Source organism: Ranitomeya imitator, chromosome 3, assembly GCF_032444005.1.
Source record: "Ranitomeya imitator isolate aRanImi1 chromosome 3, aRanImi1.pri, whole genome shotgun sequence".
NCBI classification, from domain to species: domain Eukaryota; kingdom Metazoa; phylum Chordata; class Amphibia; order Anura; family Dendrobatidae; genus Ranitomeya; species Ranitomeya imitator.
In genome coordinates, this window is record NC_091284.1 from 436879641 (window position 1) to 436892726 (window position 13086).

The following is a 13086-nucleotide window of genomic DNA, read 5'->3' on the forward strand; positions in this document are numbered from 1 at the left end:
TGTTAAACTGTAAAGCGCTGCGGAATATGTTGGCGCTATATAAATAAAGATTATTATTATTATTATTATTATTATTCATAGGAACATGACGAGAAGACAACCAAACCAAATCCCCCACACGAAGCCGGGGACCAACACGCCGACGGCGGTTAGCAAAACGTTGAGCCCTTTCCTGAGACAACGTCAAATTGTCCACCACATGAGTCCAAATCTGCTGCAGCCTGTCCACCACAGAATCAACACCAGGACAATCAGAAGGCTCAACCTGCCCAGAAGAAAAACGAGGATGAAAACCAAAATTACAAAAGAAAGGTGAAACCAAAGTAGCCGAACTAGCCCAATTATTAAGGGCAAACTCGGCTAACGGCAAGAAAGACACCCAATCATCCTGATCAGCAGACACAAAGCATCTCAAATAGGTCTCCAAGGTCTGATTAGTTCGCTCAGTTTGGCCATTAGTCTGAGGATGAAACGCCGAAGAAAAAGGCAAATCAATGCCCATCCTAGCACAAAAGGCCCGCCAAAATCTAGAGACAAACTGAGAACCTCTGTCAGACACAATATTCTCCGGAATGCCATGCAAACGAACCACATGCTGAAAAAACAATGGAACCAGATCTGAGGAGGAAGGCAACTTAGGCAAAGGTACCAAATGGACCATTTTAGAGAACCGGTCACAAACAACCCAGATAACAGACATCTTCTGGGAAACAGGAAGATCCGAAATAAATACCATGGAAATATGCGTCCAGGGCCTCTCAGGGACCGGCAAAGGCAAAAGCAACCCACCAGCGCGGGAACAGCAAGGCTTGGCCCGGGCGCAAGTCCCACAGGACTGCACAAAAGCACGCATATAGCGAGACAAGGAAGGCCACCAAAAGGACCTAGCAACCAAATCTCTGGTACCAAAAATCCCAGGATGACCAGCCAACACTGAACAATGAACCTCAGAAATTACCTTACTTGTCCATCTATCAGGAACAAACAGCTTCCCCATAGGACAGCGGTCAGGCCTATCAGCCTGAAATTCCTGAAGCACCCGGCGCAAATCAGGGGAGATAGCAGAAAGAATCACCCCCTCCTTAAGAATGCCAACCGGCTCAAGGACTCCAGGAGAATCAGGCGAAAAACTCCTAGAGAGGGCATCAGCCTTAACATTCTTAGATCCCGGAAGATATGAGACCACAAAATCAAAACGGGAGAAAAACAGGGACCATCGACCCTGTCTAGGATTCAGCCGCTTGGCCGACTCCAGGTAAATCAGATTCTTATGATCGGTCAGGACCACAACACGGTGTTTAGCTCCCTCAAGCCAATGTCGCCACTCCTCAAATGCCCACTTCATAGCCAACAACTCCCAATTGCCGACATCATAATTGCGTTCCGCAGGCGAAAACTTTCTGGAAAAAAAAGCACACGGTTTCATCAAAGAACCATCAGACTCCCTCTGAGACAAGACGGCCCCTGCCCCAATCTCAGAAGCGTCGACCTCAACCTGAAAAGGAAGAGAAACATCCGGTTGACGCAACACAGGGGCAGAAGTAAATCGGCGTTTAAGCTCTTGAAAGGCCTCAACAGCCTCAGAGGACCAATTCGTCACATCAGCGCCTTTCTTCGTCAAATCAGTAAGGGGCTTAACCACACTGGAAAAGTTGGCAATGAAACGGCGATAGAAATTAGCAAAGCCCAAAATTTTTTGAAGACCCTTCACAGATATGGGTTGGATCCAGTCATGAATAGCTTGGACCTTAACAGGATCCATTTCTATAGACGAGGGAGAAAAAACAAAACCCAAAAAAGAGACCTTCTGAACTCCGAATAGGCACTTAGACCCCTTCACAAATAAAGCATTATCACGAAGGATCTGGAACACCATCCTGACCTGCTTCACATGAGACTCCCAATCATTGTAAAAAATCAAAATATCATCCAAATATACGACCATGAATTTATCAAGATAATTGCGGAAAATATGCATGAAAGACTGGAACACAGATGGAGCATTAGAGAGCCCAAATGGCATCACAAGGTATTCAAAATGGCCTTCGGGCGCATTAAATGCAGTTTTCCATTCGTCACCCTGTTTAATACGAACAAGATTATATGCCCCTCGGAGGTCAATCTTAGTAAACCAACTAGCCCCCTTAATCTGAGCAAACAAATCAGTAAGCAAAGGCAAGGGGTATTGGAATTTGACCGTGATCTTATTAAGAAGACGATAATCAATACAGGGTCTCAAGGAGCCATCCTTCATGGCAACAAAAAAGAAACCCGCTCCCAATGGTGAAGAAGAGGGCCGAATATGCCCTTTCTCCAAAGATTCTTTAACATAGCTCCGCATAGCGGCATGCTCTGGCACATACAGATTGAAAAGTCGGCCCTTAGGGAACTTACAACCAGGAATCAAGTTAATAGCACAATCACAGTCCCTATGTGGAGGAAGAGAACTGGACTTGGGCTCATCAAATACATCCTGGAAATCCGACAAAAACTCAGGGACCTCAGAAGAGGGGGAAGAGGAAATTGACATCAAAGGAATCCTGGCGAATTCTAAGTCCATTAAGTTCAGGGCAGCGCCTGAATCCACAAATGCCATGACAGAAAAGGACGACAATGAGCAAATCAGGGTCACAGATAAGAGAAATTTAGGCTGTATCATACTAATGGTAACAGACCTAGCGACTCTCTTAGGGCAATCAGAGATAACATGAGCAGAATCACCACAGTAAAAACACAGCCTATTCTGACGTCTGAATTCCTGCCGTTCTATTCTAGTCAAAATCCTATCACATTGCATAGGTTCAGGACTATGCTCAGAGGATACTGCCATATGGTGCACAGCTTTGAGCTCGCGCAGACGCCGATCAATCTGAATGGCTAGAGACATAGATTCGTTCAAACCGGCAGGCGTAGGAAAGCCCACCATAACATCTTTAAGGGTTTCAGAAAGACCTTTTCTGAAAAAAGCAGCCAGAGCCTCTTCATTCCATTTAGTGAGCACAGACCATTTTCTAAATTTCTGGCAGTATAACTCTGCTGCTTCCTGACCTTGACACAGGGCCAACAGTGTTTTCTCAGCATGCTCTACAGAGTTAGGTTCGTCATACAATAATCCAAGCGCTTGAAAAAATGCGTCTACATGCAATAATGCCGGATTCCCTGTTTCAAGAGAAAAAGCCCAGTCTTGCGGATCACCACGCAGCAAGGATATGATGATTTTCACCTGCTGAATGGGATCACCTGAAGAACGGGGTTTCAAAGCAAAAAACAATTTGCAGCTATTTTTAAAGTTCAAAAACTTGGATCTGTCCCCAAAGAACAAATCCGGAGTAGGAATTCTGGGCTCTAAAGCCGGAGTCTGGACAACATAGTCCTGGATACTCTGTACTCTTGCAGCCAGTTGATCCACACGAGAAAACAAACCCTGAACATCCATGCCAGAGCATATTGTTGTGAATTCTGTTGTCGAACTCCGTCCTGTGGTCGTGAATGGTACTTCGGCGAGTTCTGTCCATGGACTCCCTCTGGTGGCTGTGAGTGGAGCTGCTGCTTCTGAGGTTCTTTACACAGGTGACGTGGTTTATCCTTTGGTTGGCTGCTCTATTTAACTCCACTCAGATCGTTACTCCATGCCAGCTGTCAATGTTCCTGCATTGGTTCAGTTCGCTCTTGGATCTTTCTGGTGACCTGTCTACTCCAGCAAAAGCTAAGTTCCTGCTTGTTATTATTTGTTCATTGTTTCCTTGTCCAGCTGCATATTATGATTTTGCCTTGTTAGCTGGAAGCTCTGGGATGCAGAGTGGCATCTCCGCACCGTTAGTCGGTGCGGAGGTCTTTTTGCACACTCTGCGTGGTCTTTTGTAGTTTTTTGTGCTGACCGCAAAGATACCTTTCCTATCCTCTGTCTGTTTAGTAAGTCTGGCCTCCCTTTGCTGAAACCTGTTTCATTTCTGCGTTTGTGACTTTCATCTTTACTCACAGTCAATATATGTGGGGGGCTGCCTTTTCCTTTGGGGAATTTCTCTGAGGCAAGATAGGCTTTATTTTCTATCTCTAGGGCTAGCTAGCTCTTAGGCTGTGAAGAGGCGTCTAGGGAGAGTCAGGAACGCTCCACGGCTATTTCTAGTTGTGTGATAGGATTAGGGGTTGCGGTCAGCAGAGCTCCCACATCCCAGAGCTTGTCCTGTGCGAGTTTAACTATCAGGTCGTGCCGGGTGCTCCTAACCACCAGGTCCATAACAGCATATATCCTGCACCACCCAGATATCAAGAGGAAAAAAGAGGCAAACCAGAGCACAGAAAAAAAAATGTTTCAGAACTTTCTTTTCCTTCTTTTGAGATACATTTAATTCATGTTTGGCCACTTGTACTGTTATGATTTGGTGGTTTAGGAACAACATGAGTCAAGCTCTGAAGGAGGTGGTATCTGTACTGACCGCAGACCCTGAACCTAGCAGCGCAACTAGAAATAGCCGTGGGGGGTACCTGACGCTCCCTAGACCCCTCGGCACAGCCTAAGATCTAACTTCCCCTAAAGATGGAAACAGGAAACCTATCTTGCCTCAGAGAAAATCCCCAAAGGAAAGATAGCCCCCCACAAATATTGAAGGTGAGAGGAGGGGAAAATAACATACGCAGAGATGAAATCAGATTTTAGCATAGGAGGCCAGTCTAGCTTGATAGATAGGACAGGAAAGGATACTGTGCGGTCAGTATAAAAACTACAAAACAAACCACGCAGAGTTTACAAAATCTCCACACCTGACTAAAGGTGTGGAGGGTAAATCTGCTTCCCAGAGCTTCCAGCTAACAGAAAAAATCCATAATGACAAGCTGGACAAAAATAGAATGCACAGAACAATAAGTCCACAACATGTGGACTGAAATGAGCAAAGCCAGAACTTATCTTTTCAGAACTGGTCAGGAAACCAGGAGAATCCAAGCAGAGATGTGAATCCAGCCAGAGAACATTGACAAGTGGCATAGGCTGAAGACTAGAGCCAGGTTAAATAGCAGAGCCAGGAGAGACGATTAGTGAAAGCAGCTGCTAAAGCTAGACCCAAGGAGCGGCAGTTCCACTCAAAACCACCAGAGGGAGCCCAAGGGCAGAATTCACAAAAGTGCCATTTACAACCACCGGAGGGAGCCCAAGAACGGAATTCACAACAGTTATGGTTGGGGCTAAAGTTAGAGTTATGGTTGGGGCTAAAGTTAGGGTTAGGGTTGGGGCTAAAGTTAGGGTTAGGGTAGGAGCTAAAGTTAGGGTAGGGTTGGGGCTAAAGTTAGGGTTGAAAGTAATTGGGCAAATTAACTTTATCAAAAATTAAATATTCAATTTTAGCAGTTTTGTAGAGAATCCTTGCATGTAATGACTGCCTGAAGTCTGAAAGCCATGGAGGTTCCAAACACTGGGTTTCTTCCTTTATGATGCTTTGCCAGGCCTTTACTACAGCTGATTTTAATTGTTGCTTGTTTGTGGGTCTTTTTGCCTTAAGTTATGTCTTCAGCATTTGAAATGCATGCTCAATATGATTAAGATGTGATTATTGAATGTTCCATTGCAGAATATTCAATTTTTTTTGCCTTAAAAAGTTCTTGAGTTGCTTTCACAGTCTGTTTTGGGTAATTTTCCATCTGTACTGTGAAGCGCTGTCCAATCAACCTTGCTGCATTTGGTTGAATCTGAGTAGAAAGTATAGCTCTGTGCACTTCAGAATTCATCTGTCTGCTTCCGTCTTCAGTCACATCATCAATAACCTCTAATGACCCAGTGCAAATGCAAGCCAATCATGCACATGCCATCATACTGCCACTACCATGTTTTACAGAGGATGTTGTGTTGTTTGGATGATGAGTCGTTCCAGGCTTTCTCCATACTTTCTTCTTCCTATCATTCTGGTACAGATTGATCTTAGTTTCATCTGTCCAAAGAATGCTTTTCTAGACCTGGGTTGGCTTCTTTAGATGTGTTTGGAAAAATCTAATCTGGCCTTTCTATTTTTAAGACTGATTATTGGTTTGTACTTTGTGGTGAACCCACTATATTTGCTCTAATGAAATGTTCACTTTATGGTAGACTTAGATACTATATAATACAGCATAGGTGGAAATTAAAACATAACTTTTAATGTGAACCTAAAAGATTTCACAAACAAAAAAGTGTCACCCTAAGTGGAGTAAAACACAGGGGGTAAGGTTTCAATCAAGTAGAACCAAGTCAATACAGAAATGAAAAGCCCTTTAGGATAAAAATATTTCTGTTGCAGTGGCTATAGCGAAATCGATATCAATAATCAGATTGATTTTTCTATAGCCACTGCAAGAGAAATCTTTTTATCCTAAAGGGGTTTTCGCTTCTGTATTGGCTTGGTTCTACATGATTGAAAACTTACACCCTGTGTTTTATTCCACTTAGGGTATGTGCACACGTTGCAGAAAGGTGTGCGGATTTTTCCTCACTGATTTTGGTAAATCCGCAGGAAATGTAGGTCAATGGCCTGTAGTTACCTTCAGTTGCGGTGAGGCGCCCTCTGCTGGATGTCCTCATATGACCTCGAGCCTGGGAACTTTTCAGAATATTTTCCCAGCCTCGAAGTCATATGAGGACAACCAGCAGAGGGCACATCACCGCGAATGAAGATAACTACAGGTCATTGACCTACGTTCCATTCATTCGCAGGGGTTTTACTAGCAGGAGCACAGCTGCATTATAGCAGAGCTCCTGCCTGTAAAATAATGTAACCCCTTCAGATGGATTTACATCGTGGGACGTGACAGATCATCGGAAGGTATGAGATATTGTTGTTTTTTTATTTTTCCTTTGTTACAGAGCGAGGGTCTTCAGGTGGATTACCAGGATAATTAAATATTCCAATAACCTGTGTTTTTATTTCATTAAAAGACTTTGCAATAATGTGTGTGTGTTTTTTAACCATTTCATACAATTGGATTAATAATGGATAGGTGTCATAATTGACACCTCTCCATTATTAATCTGGCTTAATGTCACCTTCCAATAGCAAGGTGACATTAACCCTTCATTACCCCATATCCCACTACTACACGGGAATGGGAAGAGAGTGTTCAAGTGCCAGAATAAGTGCATCTTCCAGATGTGCATTTTCTGGGGTGGCTGGGGGCAGATGTTTTTAGCCAGGGGGGGACCAATAACCATGGACCCTCTCCAGGCTATTAATATCTGCCCTCAGTCACTGGCTTTACTACTCTGGCGGAGAAAATTGCGCGGGAGCCCACGCCAGTTTTTTCCGCCATTTAACCCTTTAATTTAATAGCTAGAGCGCCCAAATTTTGCACATACACACTACTAACATTAGTAGTGTGGAATATGCAAAAAAATGGGGATATGACATGGTTTACTGTATGTAAACTATGTCTCATATCATGTCGGGTTTAGGAAAGAGATAGCTTTAAAGCCAGTAATTCAATTGCCGGCTTTTGCTATCTCGCGCTGGATGAAATATTAATATATATACATATATGTGTCTACTGACATATATATATATATATATATATATATATATATATAGACAGTATACAGTTAGGGCCAGAAATATTTGGACAGTGACACAATTTTCGCGAGTTGGGCTCTGCATGCCACCACATTGGATTTGAAATGAAACCTCTACAACAGAATTCAAGTGCAGATTGTAACGTTTAATTTGAAGGGTTGAACAAAAATATCTGATAGAAAATGTAGAAATTGTACACATTTCTTTACAAACACTCCACATTTTAGGAGGTCAAAAGTAATTGGACAAATAAACATAACCCAAACAAAATATTTTTATTTTCAATATTTTGTTGCAAATCCTTTGGAGGCAATCACTGCCTTAAGTCTGGAACCCATGGACATCACCAAACGCTGGGTTTCCTCCTTCTTAATGCTTTGCCAGGCCTTTACAGCCGCAGCCTTCAGGTCTTGCTTGTTTGTGGGTCTTTCCGTCTTAAGTCTGGCTTTCAGCAAGTGAAATGCATGCTCAATTGGGTTTAGATCTGGAGATTGACTTGGCCATTGCAGAATGTTCCACTTTTTGGCACTCATGAACTCCTGGGTAGCTTTGGCTGTATGCTTGGGGTCATTGTCCATCTGTACTATGAAGCGCCGTCCAATCAACTTTGCAGCATTTGGCTGAATCTGGGCTGAAAGTATATCCCGGTACACTTCAGAATTCATCCGGCTACTCTTGTCTGCTCTTATGTCATCAATAAACACAAGTGACCCAGTGCCATTGAAAGCCATGCATGCCCATGCCATCACGTTGCCTCCACCATGTTTTACAGAGGATGTGGTGTGCCTTGGATCATGTGCCGTTCCCTTTCTTCTCCAAACTTTTTTCTTCCCATCATTCTGGTACAGGTTGATCTTTGTCTCATCTGTCCATAGAATACTTTTCCAGAACTGAGCTGGCTTCTTGAGGTGTTTTTCTGCAAATTTTACTCTGGCCTGTCTATTTTTGGTATTGATGAATGGTTTGCATCTAGATGTGAACCCTTTGTATTTACTGTCATGGAGTTTTCTCTTTACTGTTGACTTAGAGACAGATACACCTACTTCACTGAGAGTGTTCTGGACTTCAGTTGATGTTGTGAACGGGTTCTTCTTCACCAAATTAAGTATGCGGCGATCATCCACCACTGTTGTCATCCGTGGACGCCCAGGCCTTTTTGAGTTCCCAAGCTCACCAGTCAATTCCTTTTTTCTCAGAATGTACCCAACTGTTGATTTTGCTACTCCAAGCATGTCTGCTATCTCTCTGATGGATTTTTTCTTTTTTTTCAGCCTCAGGATGTTCTGCTTCACCTCAATTGAGAGTTCCTTTGACCGCATGTCGTCTGCTCACAGCAACAGCTTCCAAATGCAAAACCACACACCTCGAATCCACCCCTGACCTTTTAACTACTTCATTGATTACAGGTTAACGAGGGAGACGCCTTCAGAGTTAATTGCAGCCCTTAGAGTCCATTGTCCAATTACTTTTGGTCCCTTGAAAAAGAGGACGCTATGCATTACAGAGCTATGATTCCTAAACCCTTTCTCCGATTTGGATGTGGAAACTATCATATTGCAGCTGGGAGTGTGCACTTTCAGCACATATTATATATATAATTGTATTTCTGAACATGTTTTTGTAAACAGCTAAAATAACAAAACTTGTGTCACTGTCCAAATATTTCTGGCCCTAACTGTATATGTTGTTACGATTTTTTGAGCACATGGATCCATTGTATGTCCATATGTCGGTTTTGCAAGCCTGCGAGAAAATCTCGCAGTACGGATGCCATATGGATTACATACGTAGGATGCCATGCGCAAAATACGCTGACACACCCTGCCTACGGAGGAGATACGGACCACTATTTTGGGGACTTTTCTGCATATTACGGCCGTAAATTACAGACCATATTGTCTTACGCCGAATGTAACGCCGCCCTAAGTGGTGAAAAAAAATTCTAAACTTTGTTAAAAACAAAATTTTAAAAAATTGTCCCATTTTCTGATACCCGCAGCGACTCCATTTTTCGTGATCTCGGGTTGGGTGAGGGCTTATTTTTTGCGCACCAAGCTGAAGTTTTTCATGATACCATTTTGGTGCAGATATGATCTATTGATCGCCTGTTATTTAATTTTAATGCAATGTCGCGGCGACCAAAAAAACGTAGTTCTGGCCTTTTGACTTTTTTTCTCGCTATGCCGTTTAACAATCAGGTTGATCCTTTTTTTATTGATATATCGGGTGATTCTTAACGCAGCGATACAAAATATGTCTATGTTTGATTTTTTTAATTGTTTTTTTTTTTTTGAATGGGGAAAAAGGGGGGTGATTTGAACTTTTATAGATTTTTTAGTTTTTTTATATTTTTAAAAACTTTTTTTTACTTTTGGCATGCTTCAATAGTCTCCATGGGAGACTAGAAGCTGTCATAACTCAATCAGCTCTGCTACATACAGGTGATGATCAGATAACCTGTATGTAGCAGAATTACTCATTTGCTATGAGCGCCGACCACCAGGTGGCGCTCATAGCAATCTGGCAGTGACAACCATGGAGGTCTCCAGGAGACCTCTGGTTGTCATGCCAACCCATCCGCGACCCGCGGTCATGTGACACTGGCACCGATGGGAGGAGGTAATGACGCGCTTCCTGCGCTTGCATGTTAAATGCCGCTGTCAGAGTTTGACAGTGGCATTTAACATGTTAACAACCGCGGGTTGATCACGATTCTACCCGCGGCTGTTAGGGGCACATATCAGCTGATAAGATCAGCTGTCATGTGCCAGAAAAGGTGCGGGCTCCGGCGATGAGGGACGGGGGAGGCATCGAATGACGGACTCTGTCCATCATTGGACGTTAAAGGGTTAATGAGGGAAAAGCCAATGCAGCCTATTAACAAGCTTTTGAGAAAATTATCCAATTACGTTTGGTCCATTGAAAAAGAGGCAGCTATATATTATTATTATTATTAATTCACAAACCCTTACTCTAATTATGATGCAAATACCCTCAAGTTAAAACTGAGTCTTCACTTTCAGCCCATATTGATTATATAACTGTATTTTTAATATGTTTTGGTAAACAACTAAAATGCCAAAACTTGTGTCATAGTCCAAATATTTCTAGACCTAACTGTATATTTGCTACAGATTCTATGTCAGAAATTCCAGGGTGACATTAAGATTTCTGCTGTAGATCTGTTCTGTGGCTAATATCTGTGGAATTAGCATTGACATCTGTGTTAAATCTGACACTTTTTTTAACTGTACATTTTTATTGATGATACATCAGTTATTAACAAATATACTGTAGAATAGTCACAAATATCTTTTACAATCAAAGACAGAGAAAGCTGGAAGAGAGTCAATACCTCATCCAACACATTGAGAAGAGAAAAAAAAACCTAAAACAGTTCGTCAACATTATAACCTTAATATGAACAGACAAAAAGACAAGAAACACACCATTGGGGAGGAGGGGGAATGGAAAGGAAAGGGGAAAAGCAAGCACCTGAAGGAGGGAGGACAATGGTCAAATATTGGTCTATTCTGATCTTTGTGCCCAAAAGTAGTCCCAAGGAGCCCAGACCGAGTTAAAGCACTCCACCCTTGCATTGAGTATCGCGGTCATATACTCCATCCATCTAATGTCATTAAGGCTACGGTCACACTAGCAGTATTTGGTCAGTATTTTACATCAATATTTGTAAGCCAAAACCTGGAGTGGAACAAACAGATGGGAAAGCTATAATAGAAACACGTCACCAAGTCTGTATTTTTGACCCACTCCTGGTTTTGGCTAACAAATACCGATGTGAAATACTGACCAAATACTGACAGTGTGACCGTAGCCTAATTCTGTAAAGTAGATGGAGAAAAGAAATGAAGAAACCTGCCTCCAATTAAGAGCAATCAAACATCTTGCCGCAGTAAAAATGTGAAGTAACAGTTTTGCCGCCTTTTTCCCTATCCCCCTAGGGGTAAGATTCAGCAGATATATAGTCAGATCTAGTCCAACTTCAGCATAAAGCACCTTGGAAATCAGTGAACCCACTTCCTTCCAAAATTTCCGAATCTCTGAACATGTCCAGAAGATATGATACAGTGTACCCACATCTTGGCCGCACACATTTGGAATCGCAGGGTTCAGTCTATTCAGAAGATAGGGAGTATGGTATCAAAAGATTAATATCTTATACTGATTCTCTTTGAAGAGGGTACACATAGATGATTTAGCTGCCTTTTTCCAAATGATATGCCATTTTTGGGGCGAGAGTTCCTTTCCCAAAATGGATTCCCATCTGCTCATGTAAGGATGCCTTGGTTGACGACCATCTTAAGGGGAACAGAGAATTTTATAGATTTCTGAAATCAAACCTTTAGTCGTCATCCCCCTCCTGCAGAGCCTCTCAAAATCAGTTGACAGAGAGATTCCCGAGTAGCCAAAGAGGGAGGAGGAAAAATACTTGATTTGTAAGTATTGGTAAAATTCTTTATTACTAATGGAGAATTTAGATTTAACTTCATCAAATGAAAGCAGCCCAAGCGTGTCCCCATCCACCACATCCAGAAATCTAAATAGACTTGCAGAGGACCAAGAATAGGCCATTGCATGTTCCAGACTGCTTGGCAACAGGGGTTGGAATATGAATGAAATCATAGGTGAATTTTGAGAGGCTAAATCGAACTTCTTCATACATGAGTGCCAAATTTCCCCTGTAAATCGAATCAGGCCCAAAAGGGGCTCCGAGACTAACGCAGTCCTCTTAGACCATAAAAGAGAATTAGGATGGATTGGGGCCAACGACAACTTCTCTATCTTTGTCCATTTATTGTATGCCCAAAATGAGGCCCACAAAGGGATTCTACCAAGATAAGCAGCGCAATAATATTTAGTTATGTCTGGAACCGAGAGTCCTCTCTGTGACTTAGGGGAGACGAAGACACGCTTAGCAATCCAATGACGACCATCTTTCCAAAGGAACCTCATCATAGCCGTCTGGAGGGACTTGAGCTCACTCATAGGAACCTTTATAAGCAAGGTCTCAAAATAATAGAGTGATTTGGGGAGGAGGGACATGTTGAGTGAGGAAATCCTTCCCAAAAATAATAGTGGGAGCGGCTTCCATTTATCTAACAATCTCTTCAACTCTGACAGGAGTGGTGGAAAATTGGAACTATATAGGTTGTCATAAGAGGAGGAAAGTTTGACCCCCAAGTATTGAATATTCTCAACTTTCCCCACCTGAATTTAAAATTCAACTTCAGATGATCCAGTACATCTGGGGGTATGTTCAATGGGAGGGCCTCAGTTTTTGACGTGTTCAACTTAAACCCGGACAAATCGCCATATTTTTTAAGATCATCCATCAGATTAGGCAACGTAACATGGAGATTAGTCAGAGTCAAAAGAACATCGTCAGCAAATAGGGAGATCTTAAACAACCTTATCCCAAACCTCTATGTTCGGGTTTTGCCTGATCATAGCCGTTAATGGCTCAATGCATAAGGCACATAATAGGGGTGAGGCTGCAGTCACACTGGCAGTATTTGGTCAGTATTTTACATCAGTA